Raw genomic sequence first — 11,647 nt, 5'->3', positions numbered from 1 at the left:
TAATACATTAAGATGATTAAAATGTTTTAGATATGGATACATTATAGGACTTTATTATCTATCCCAGTTGGAGAATATCAAAGTTTTAAGCATCAAAAGATGAAACATTTTCTCCAAACCAAAACAAATAGAATGATATCTGTAAAAATACATTCTGTTTAATAATAACATGCACCATCCTTCCTATGATTATGTATATTTATATTTCATTGCAAGTCATAGAGAAAGATTGGAAGACATTAATTCAATCTTCCACAAATAGGGAAAAGAAAACTATCTGGATCAGTCTGGCCGGGGCAGTAGACAGTCGCTACTAATGTTGAAAAAAATAAATAAGAAATGCAATTAAAATCACATGAATAAGTTTGCTGATATGCTAAGTCATTAAAAAACATGCCACTCCACGATCCTCCAACTACTTCCTGTCATCTTCTTCTTTGTGGGTTTGGCCAATAGTGACATCCAGTTGTTGATCATGTGACTCACGTGACGTGAAAAAAGTGTTTCCACTGCAGGTTTCTGAAACAAACCGGTTTAGATATGTCCAAAAAAGAAAAATCACCTCATCTGAGTGTAACCAGGATAATTTTTTCCATTTTTGATTAGATTCAGTTTTATTTATTTATTTATTTATTTTAATTAAAATTCTGTTTTCCTTAATTTATTCAGCACAAAATAAACCAAGCGAGATCAAAACATCACACTGTTCTCGCGTGGTTTTAAAGTCACATGACAGCTGCTGCTTATGTGGCTGATGAGCAGCAGCCTAGGTAGGAGACGCTGGAGGGCAGGTAGGTCTGCTGTGTTTTCAAAGCCTTTATCAAATATCTATTGTGCAGTCACTCACTCTATGCCTTTTAACCTGCAGACGTGCGATTGTTGAGCCAAACGTTGTGGCGATCACACGGTTTGTCAAGTGGGAACTGGTGAGTTTTGTTTGTTTTGGGAGCTAGGGTCAGTACGGTCACTGGTCTGAGTTTGTTTCATCATTTGGATGAAACTGAATGAGTATTTGCGTAAGTTTAACTAATGTAATGGAAACTCATTTTACTGCAGTAATTTGAAAGACGTGTAATTGATCATTCAGGCCTGTTTTATACAGGCCAGGTTCTGTTCCAGATTCCCAATCCAGGATTCTGGATCTGGGTTCAGTCCTAGATCGTCAGTTAGCGTCCAGACAACCCAAACAGCGGATCACAGAAACATCACATCTGTGGGAGACCTTCAGCCCAACAATCTTCACTCTGGACCACAAAGAAGGGAACTGGACTTTTTTTGTTTGGTTTTTCATCATTTCATGCATCACCAGCAAGAAACTGGTTGAACTCCAGTTCAACCAGTTTATCAAAGTTTTATGGACTTAATTGAATAACCTGTATGTATATATTGTAAATATTAACACATTTCACTAGTTTTGCACCATTTCGTTTGTGTTTATACAAAATGCCACTTCCTCCAGCAGTCGGACCCAATCTAAGAACTATTCTGATTTGATTTAACTTTGATTTATTTAATCATTCTAATATTCCTGATGTAATATATTATGTTACACAAGCACCAAACCTTTTAATCAAAAAATACTTTTTTTTCTAATTTGGCTTATATTCATCAAGCACATTTATTTTTGTGATGTCAAATTGCACAATTATATGGTGAATAGAAACAAAGATATAGAGAGAAACAAAGTCCTGAGAATTTCAATGAGACAGAGCAACAAGTGAACAAGAAGGTTAACGGAAACCAGCATTTCATCCCAATAAAGGTGGACAACAAGCCTGCAGTGACCATCCAAAGATTACAGTGGAAAAGAGACATGCTATATTGAACTGCGCACACACACACACACACACACACACACACACACACACACACACACACACACTCTGAGTTGGCTGCTGGTGTCTGGGAGCAGCGACAGCAGCGGCTTCCTGTCGGGTTTTCTGCTGTCTGGATCCTCAGGAGGCAAAAACACGGCCTGAAAATAAACCGAGTCGCTTCTAGAAAGAGACAGAACATGTTGACAGATTTTTAAGGGCACTATAAATTCACAACAAAGATGAAGACACCAACAGCTGATGGAAATTATGTGCTATTCATTGAGGAATGTCAATCGAGCTGAACACCCGGCTGCACCTCTGCTGTCAGTGACGTCTAAATTTAGAGGCTCTGGTATAAAACTGTCACACGGCTGGGAGACGTTTCTGCTCAGCCTTCAGGGAGACATGGGACAAAACCTGAGAGAACAGAGTCAGGAGAGACTAACTGACGCAGCTCAGTGGGTTTTATTCAACCCTTCTTTTTATTAGCAACCTTTAAACCTTGAATTCAGTTATTTGTGAACTGACAAGAATGTTTGAGGATTGTTTTAAACCTTTAAATACAGACTTATATAATAGCTGTTTTTCCATTTCCTCTGTCTTCCATCAGCCACTAAGCTGTCAAAATGTTGCTTCTTTATCTGTTTGTTGCTCTTCATGGAAAATGTAGGTTCAGACCTTTTTGTTCTAAAAACTTCTCATCGTTTGGAGACAACCGAGTCGCAGGGAAGAAACTAAATACGACTTACACTTTTTATGCAATTTTCTAAACTGTTGAGATCAATTGTTTTTTTTTCATTTCATGTTAAACAAATCGTCTTCTCTTTCACTGACATTTTCATTTCCTCTAAGCTGAAAGCTGGAATCTAATTGGAGAACATTTGGCATGTGTGTGTGCGTGTGTGTGTGCGTGTGTGTGTGCGTGTGTGTGTGTGTGCGTGCGCGTGTGCATGTGTGTGTGAGTGTGTGCATGCAGGTGGAGAGTCAGGGAGAAAATATGAATTTAGTGAACATGTCTTGATGACATCTTCATGGTTTCATAGGAGCAGTGCTGTAACAAACTGTCCAAACAAAAACGCTGCAACTGCAACAAAGACAACTGAGGGAGGAACAGGATGAAAGGCCTGAAGAAAAAAAACATTCAAGCACCGAGAACATGCAGGCTCACACACTCACAACAGAGCAGGTGAGCATCATTATAAAAAAATAAAAAAAAAAATATATATATATATATATATATATATATACACTTTTTTTTTTTTTTGCAAAATGCTGCAAGTTACTTTACAATTTAGTGACACGATGAGAAAACATGATGTGAATAATAATTTGAAGATCAAACGAAAAGCTCCAGAGTTGATTTTGTTTTCCATTCTGATCAGAAGTTCGGTCAGGTTGGGATGTGCAGCTGCAGTGATTTAGCTGAACACTGGAAACCTCGGAGCCATTCTGGTTTTAACCAGTGAGCTGAATTATGTGACAGGCCTTTGACTCTGATGGCCTCAGTTTCACCCTGATGACGCACCGTGATCCTCACAGAGGACGGAGATCATCAGGGGTTTCATTTAAATACAGAATTTAAGAAAATTTGTGCGATTTAACATTTTTCATTTGGTCCATATGGTTAATGTTACTTGGCTCGTTGATAAAACTGATGTAATTTTAAACAGAATCATTGAGAGCAGATCCATCATCAGGAAAAAAAAACTAACAAAGTATTACCTCCTGTATTTAGTTTAAACATCCATATTATGTACATGTTCATGTTTTTTAAAGCTTAATGTTTCAGCCTGGACATGATTCTTTATGGTGGGTTTTTATGTTGACACATTGATTTCCAACGTCATCTAAAAATCATTCAAGACTTTCCGTGTTTATGGTCGACTTCCTCTGGGATTGCTCTCTGCAGCGAGCATGACAGGTTGATTGCTTCAAATGAAAAGGTTATGAGTGTAATTTATGGAAAAGGTTGACACAGATTTAGGTTTCTGAAGGGAAAACGTATTTATTCGCCCCCACAGACCTTCAGATCCTCAAGCTTTGAGTTTTATCAGGAGTTTCATTTCATAGAGGAAAGTCTCTTTTATTCCCAAAACAGTCAAAGCTACTTTTGTTGATTTATAGAAAAACTTGTTTTTCTTTTCATCTCTGAAGCTTAATCTCTATGCTTTTATTGCCAGGTATTTTATTTCTCACTATGAATTTCATAAAACCTCAAGCTTCCATTTCATGTTTTTCAGAAGAAAATGTATTTTCTGTTTATTTAGTTTCTGTAAAATTTATCATCTGACCTTCTAACAGACTTTTTAGTCTAAGAGGTTTAAGTGTTTAAAGCACAAAAGAGCTAATTCAGGATCTTAATAGTTGTAACTCTTAACCTTTATTATTAATGTTTTTAAAGTATCACTGCTCAGGTGAAAATGGGATTGTTTTTGGGTTCGCTAATCCCAGACGTTGGGACATTCACACCAGGGCCGGCCAAAGGATGTTTGTGGCCCTAGGGAGGTTTTCATTTGTGGCCCCCGATACCAACCTGTCAACACCAAATGCTTCATCATCCCTAAGCTACTCTGTGTGAGTAACATACCTGTTATCATTAGCTTCATTTACTATTAGCTTGCATTGTTATTGTTATTATGGCTGCAGCGTTTAGCCTTACAGGAGTTGCAAACTAAAAAATATTTGGATTTTGAGATGCAGAGTGGTATTTAAGTGTGTCATATTTTTATTTACTTGAAAATCAGCTGATTAACACAAAATTTATAGCCAGCTATAATCATAGTAGTTTGATGCTCTTGGGGGCCCCCTGGTGGTGTGGAGGCCCAATGCAGATGTTTTACTTCTGTATTTCAGGTTGTCTCTGACTTAGACCTAAACTTCTTTCATTAACTTCAAAATATGAACAGGAAACCAGTTTCACAACTTCTTAATTTTACATCTGTATAAATATGTGAGCATGAGGGTTTAGTAATGTTGATCTGGAAGCATTTATTGTTTAGAAATGCAGAAATAGATGCTCTGCTTTCAAAGGAAAAAATCTGAAAAGGTTCAAATCAGAAAATAAATAACTCAATTATTTCCAGCTTTCTGAAAATGTTAATTTATTCAGCCATACATTCCCTTGATTAAAGTCCTGATTTACTCCTTTCTTGGAACAAACAAGAAAATGTTCATTAACTTTGGTCCAAATGGACATTACCTCACTTTATCTGAACCCATCAGCATCTCCATCACACTGAGATTCAGAGCCGATCCACAGCTGACTGTTCAAAAAGATCTTGGTGCATCTGCTCTTTTTTTATCAGCAAATATTCCTGTCACTGAGTGAGAATAGTTTTGAGGTTTTTTTTAAGTGTGTGTTCAGGTTAAAGGTTGTGACACTGAGGAATAAAAACTCTGGGAGCTGTGAAAGTCATATTTCTACAGGAACACTAATAATCCCCACACAGATTAATCCAGCGACCCGGTCAATAACTCTGTTTGCTCCGAGCTGAAGTAACATGATGAAGCTCCGTCAACACGGGAAGAAATCATCACATCTTCTGCTGCGTTCTTCTGAACCGACAAGAGGCAGAGGAGAAAAACGCTGAAAAGATTCTGCATCAGGTTTAAAGAGGAAGGACAGAAAAGATTTGAAACAAAGTGAGTTTCATTTCTCTGGACTGCAGGATAAAACGACTCTTTGGGTTGTGAAGGTTGCTCTGCCCTGTAATGTACTCATAGTCTGTGATATGGATATGTAGTTATATATCTGGACTTTGAAGTATTATTGTTTGATTGTGGGACAGAAGTTCCTGTCCCTCAAAATGCAGATCAAAGTATGTTAAATACAATTCAAGAAAAAAAATATACATTTGAAATACACGTTAGATTTGTCATTATAACTTATCAAAGTTTTTAAACTCCCAGTTGAACATGGTTTGGATCAGTTAAATGGATAACAAGTGGTTTGTTTTTATGGAGACTATAAACATATTGGTACAAAACAGGGACATGGATGGTGAAGGAGGAAAATAAATTTTAAAAAATATGACATAAAAACACTTTTCTATAGAGTGGCTCATATTTTTTCCCATGAACCGTAAAATATCTTGCAAAACAAACCGATGTATTCTGCCATGTAATGTTCTGACAGGAGCAGGAATGTGAAATGCATTTCAAGCTGGACTGTTTTTCTTCAACTCAACCTTTTTACTGAGATAAGCACCAAAAACATTTCTGTGCATGCTACATCTTTTCCTTTTTTAGATATTACAGCTTTTTTTTAGCTTTTAGATTTATCGTTTACAGCTAATTTACGTGCAGCATCTTCCATCACGTAATGAAGCCAGAGGTATATGGAGGTGGCGTCACCGTGTCTTTATGTGTGCCCTTGTTTTATTGGCCCTCCTGAGTTGTCAACAACATGAATATTGCATGAGGAGGATCACAGCAGAAATGCAGACACCCATGGTGAATTATGAGTGGATCAAATGGGAGTTTATCCTTTGGCTTCAGCTTCTCAGTAATTCATGTTGATGGATGAGTAATCAGCTAATGATAAGAGCAAGCGGGGAAGAGAAGCAGGAAGGCACAAAGAGAAAGAAAGAGTGAAAGAACGAGCAAGGACAAAGCGAATCATGGTGACTGTGATGCATCGCTTTGATTTCAGGGCAGATTTTACTCCACGCCACTCTACGCCCGACACGACTCCCACCCATTACATATTGTGTCATTTATCTGACACTTGTGACATGTGGGCTTCATAATGCTGCAACAGGAAAACAACTTCCTGTGAATGTATAAAACAGAATGGTTTATGCATCAGGAGACAGGTGGGAGTGTTCCCCTGTTTATCACTAGCAGGACAGCAGCGTTCAGGAAACTTAGAATCAGAAATAGATTTGATTTCACTAAACGTAAGAGTACAACTAATCAAGTAAAGTTTGAAATTCAACAAAAACAAAAGTTAAATCTGGTACTGTTGGATCTAAGAATGAAATCTGGTGTGACTCAAAGGAACTAAATCTAATTAAACCAGGAGAACTTTATAATTATTTCACACACTGAAGTCAAATATATGCATTTATTTCATATGTTCTCATAGGTTTTACTTCACTACCAGCACCAAAACACATTAAAGATCTGCTGTTGTTCTATCAACCTTCCAGAACTTCCAGGTCTGCTGGTTCTGGTTCTGCTCTGCATCCAGAACCAGAACCAAACATGGAGGAGCAGCATTCAGCTTCAATGTCCCACAAATCTGGAGCAAACATCCAGAAAACTGCAAAACAGCCAAAACGCTGAGTTCCTTTAACTCAAGACTAAACATCCAGCTGGTTAGAGCTGCTTTAGATTAGCAGAAACATTTCAACATGTTTGATGATTTTGATGTTGGCAGTAGACAAAATGTAATGTTCATCGGTTATTTCACAATGGATTTCTGTTTGATGTTTTTATGATGTACGGCACTTTGAACTATCTTGTTGCTGTACAAATAAACGTGACTTAAAATCATAGATTTTTATTACATATGTGGAAACGTGTGTTCGTAAAGAAAAAAACAGTTTTAACTATGGAGTCTTATCTGAAAGTGAATATCAAATTGTGAAAGTATTTTTATTGCCTTCACTGTATCGTCAAACTCGTGGTGTTTTGGACAAACTGGTGGATCCATTTCTTCCTGAAAGCTTTTTTATTGCTTTTGGATGAATAGCTTTTGTTGTTTTTTTTACTTGTTACTAGGAAACACATGATCATATAATCAGCCTGTAAAGGTGCATCAGACTTTATCTTCATCTGTTCCTTCATTTATCTCTTTCAAGAATTGGCCTTATGCACTTCAACTTCAGCCTCTCTTGTTCAAGGAAAATTTGGTTTATTTTTGGTTCTGTGTATTAACAATGAACGTTTTATCAGTTTCCAGTGGAGATAAGCATAGCCTTCGATAATGGAGGGTAAAACAGTGGAGTGCTTTTCATGGAGGAGAAGCTGCATGACTAACTCCTGAGGAGCAGTGGAGGGAAGTAACGAAGTTCAAGTACTTCCTTACTGTACTTAAGTACAATTTTCGTGTATCTGTACTTTACTTAAGTAGATTTAATAATGGATACCTTCTACTTTTACTCCACTACATTTGACAGTAAGTATCTGTACTTTCTACTTCACTACATTTCTACAAAACTGCCGCGTTACTCGTTACATCCAAGTCGCGTTGCGCTTTTTGTCCGTTAAAATGTGAAGTTCAGGGTCTTAAGGTGGCGCCGTAAAATCCAAACAATAACGCGACTTACTGTCTGTTGTCACCCATCGCCTCCACCTTTACTCGCACGCGGAGCTCCAGACATGCGCAGTGGTTTCCTCTGAGCGGGAGAAGATGTCTGTCTGATCGTCAGTAATATAATAGCGCTGCATAAATCATAGATATGGCGACATGTAAAACCAGCAGCGCTTCGCTTTCACAGACGGTGGAACTTAGTCCACCTTTTAGCGTCACTTGGAAGGAAACACTAAACAGCTGGGTCTGTTGTGAAACCTGCATCCTAAAGCAATAAAAGGTGTTTGAGTGAACAAAGGAAAACACAACCACTGCATAAACAGACTTTACCTACTTCAAAATAAGAGCATGAATATAAATGTCTACTTGAAAATTGTGAACAGCTGATAACCTAAACTTTAACACATATATCAAAATGTATTTAACTTAAAGTTTACAGAACAGCCCAGTAAATTGCCATTTTTGAAAAAAGCTAAGTGCGCTAAACATCTTCAAATTCAGTAAAAGCGCGAAAGGAAACTAAGAGTTAACTATGCACATTTTGCCCATTAGCAGATTTGTGGAAATGTGACCACCACTAGAGACAACCACTGCACTAGCTGATGGGTCGTTAGCTAGAGCAGCAGTTGGTTACCATGGAGACTGAACGTAGGGCAGTTGACAGATATTGCTGACAACAGAGTCACACTGATTTATTAGGCAATTCCCCCACCTGCTTGGGCTGCAGGAGATGTGCCATTTGGTCTGTAATGTAGGAAAGACTGTAGAAATGTTTCAGGAACCAGAACCGACCTTCTGGAACAGCCAGCGGGTTAAACCCACAGTTTTACAGCCATCAGATTTGACCATCACAGAGTATAATGCAAAGAAAGACGAGTTTTCTGGTAGGCATTAGTTGGGTGCCTGATGGATAACTATACAGAAGGTAATTAGTGCCACAATTTCATAAATTACCTGCTATAAAAAGAACAGAATACATTAGTAGTTTGGCATGACTGCCAGTTTAAGGACTGTGCTGCTTCCCCTGTAAGCACACAGTGCAACACTGCCACCTGCTGGTATGTTATTCACATAGCTGTTAAAATGCCAGATTTCCACTGGCAGAGCAGGCTGTGACTAAAAGACCCTTAGACACTAATTTCTATCTTTCTGTGAAGAAAGTGCCGTCTGTGTTGGTCTGGTTCCAAACATCTCCAGTCGTAACGCTGCAGCCTGTTCCTTTCTGTAGATATACTGGAAACAAGATGATCCAATGAAAATAGTTTGCCAACCTGTCAACAGAAAATGTTTGTTTAGCATTGACAATAGGAAGGGGCATTTCGGTATCTTAACGATTTGGTAAGTGGTTTGATTTGCTTAGTTTTGCAAACGATTAATCTATACATCAAAAATAATACACCATTCGGTTACAGGAGATTTAAGATTTTGTGACAATAGCTTTATTCACAGCAATCAGGTGGGAAATTGATAGCAAGAGAAGGGAGGGAGACATTAAATAAGAGCTAATGTCAGGTTTATTCATTTCCAGATTCCAACAGCTGGACATTTAGACACAAGCCCCCAATGACTAACAGAGGATTTCCTAATTCTCTCATCTGTGGCTACTCGTATTAGATGTAGCTTTAATAGAACATTTAGACTCTTTATTGACATAAAACCATCTTCCAGTTGCTGATGATGATTGAAATATGTCCTTCCACAAACTGAAGGACATTGCTAAAAACAACACTCAAGAAGGCTCTCACATTTAAATGATGCCCAGTTTGTAGAAAGAAGGAAACATCCCCACACATTACATTATGTGACTTCAGTGTTATTCTGTTGTTTCTCATCATTTTTCTCCTTTTCCATAGAAATAACCACAGACCCAATTAAATAAAAATCCCATTAGATCAGCAGTTTCTGGAAAGTTCACATTAGCCACATTGGCTAATCAAAGTCACTTTCTACCACATGTTGATTCTCATTTGCTGAATTGGCCTGCTGCAATGTGATTGGCTGTTTCCCTGTTTGTGTTTCCAAGCAATTTAAGGAGAGTTAAAGCAGTCAGTGAATGTATAAGTTATTTCAAGTTATTGACTCTGAATCAATTTGCTGTTTACCTGACAAACATGGCAACTAACTTCACCTTGAAATAGATTGCTAAGCTAATGCTGTTATTTGTTACATTCACCTAACCTGAAGGAAAGAGTCATCTTGTCTCACCACACATAGCTGAGATCTTTCCCATAGTGCACCTGAATATGCAAACAGCCCTCATGGGAAATATCTTCCATCAGACTACCCCCCCCCCACACACACACACACACACACACACGCACACACACACCCCCACACACACACACACACGAATACAAATGCTCAGAGACATTATACTTGTCCCCATATGCTGTGTTTGTCACCAGTTAAATATGTAAAAGTATCAGTAACCTACTGAAGGTTACGCTCATAAAATCCCTGCAATGTGGATTTACTAAGATCAACGCTGCCCTCTAGTGGCAAATAGATATAATTACAGGGGTAAAGGCTCCATGTTGTGGCTCCTTTAATCCGTCTCACATTGGGAACTGATTGACTACATTAATAGAGAAACATAAAAAGAAAAAAAGGACCAAATTGGCTTTCAACACAAAATTCACAAAGCACCTATCCTGATTAAATTTACTTTAAAATTAAATTTATAGCTTTTGTTTTAAACACAAAAAACCAATGTTATGTTTAGTTTATATATATATATATATATATATATATATATATATATATATATATATATATATATATATATATATATATATATATACTGATGCATTCATCAAATTTGCAGAAAGAAAAATCTATCAAAAACTAAAAAAGAAGGTAAAGACTCATATATCTGGAGAGAGAAATGAGATAAAAATGCTGGATGGGATTAGAGGTTAAATTGATTTGAATCAAGAAAAATGAGCTACATTCCTGAATGGAACTGGTTTCCCTTGTCAGGTGGATTAAAGGTGGATTTCTTGGAGCACCGAGAGCTTAGCTGTCAGAGCAGTCATCCATCAGAGGAAAGCATCATGCTCCAGTCTCCTGCACCGACCGTGGATGATGATGTTCTTGGGTAAAGATGCTGCAGAAGCCTGAATGAGCTCATGAATGTGAAAACATGCCTGGAATAAGAAGTGCAGGATTTGGTGTGAACAGGTGAAACAGAAATGGATCATGAAGCTGGCCAAGTTATCCAATATATGGAACTAAATTTAAAAAAAAAATATGTATAAATTTAAAATTTACGAAATGGAGTAAAAAGAAGGAAGACAGCACAGATGTTTAGGAGGACACGAGGTAAAAAACAAAAAATGCAAATTGATGAAAAGAAATATATTCTTGTTCCATGTGGGAGTACATTCTGTTGTAGAATCTTTGTTTTTCCTCTATTAAGTGATGTTGTACTTGAAATATAAAGTTTATATTTTATTGTATATATCAAATATGACTTAAAAGAAATTTGACTTCATGATTTAACGCCTTTAAATTGGGCCTCTGTCTCTTTAAAATAAAAACTCCTGCTCTTTCTGAGCAGGAAGTAATCACAACA

At 37.4% G+C, this 11,647-nt stretch overlaps 1 long non-coding RNA gene across 1 annotated transcript; it reads left to right on the top strand.

Moving 5' to 3' along the window:
- The first annotated feature begins 421 nt into the window (after positions 1 to 421).
- Positions 422 to 2,392, top strand: LOC106922527 (uncharacterized). Its single transcript, XR_015762413.1, has 2 exons — positions 422 to 926; positions 1,103 to 2,392. It is a non-coding gene; the product is annotated as an uncharacterized LOC106922527 (long non-coding RNA).
- Positions 2,393 to 11,647: the final 9,255 nt, after the last annotated feature.

This window comes from Poecilia mexicana, unplaced genomic scaffold (genome assembly GCF_051168715.1).
Source record: "Poecilia mexicana isolate PSO_F unplaced genomic scaffold, ASM5116871v1 scaffold_2, whole genome shotgun sequence".
In the NCBI taxonomy this organism is placed as follows: Eukaryota; Metazoa; Chordata; class Actinopteri; order Cyprinodontiformes; family Poeciliidae; genus Poecilia; species Poecilia mexicana.
The sequence above is the reverse complement of the archived record's forward strand: the minus strand, read 5'-3'. Positions and strand labels throughout refer to the sequence as shown.